Here is a 265-nt window from a genome sequence, read left to right on the forward strand (position 1 = left end):
CTGCTCGCTCTGAAAAAAAAGCTGGTTTTGTTTTCTAGTTAAAAGTAAAAGGTGGGGACCAGTGATCATCTCCCGGCTGCTGGCAGTCGGCCGGACTCGGGCTGCCGAGACTACATACCTCTGTCCAGTAGGATTAATAGTTCTCGCATTGTTTTTACGTGTGCAGCAGGATACCATACGTGGCAAGGAGTCTGCTGTGAGGTCTGGGCAAGATGGCGAGCCTGCTGCGCATTGCTGTCAGCGGCTGGTCAAACCCCGCTTTTTT

This window comes from Merops nubicus, unplaced genomic scaffold, assembly GCF_000691845.1.
Source record: "Merops nubicus isolate BGI_N331 unplaced genomic scaffold, ASM69184v1 scaffold48182, whole genome shotgun sequence".
Lineage (NCBI taxonomy): Eukaryota > Metazoa > Chordata > Aves > Coraciiformes > Meropidae > Merops > Merops nubicus.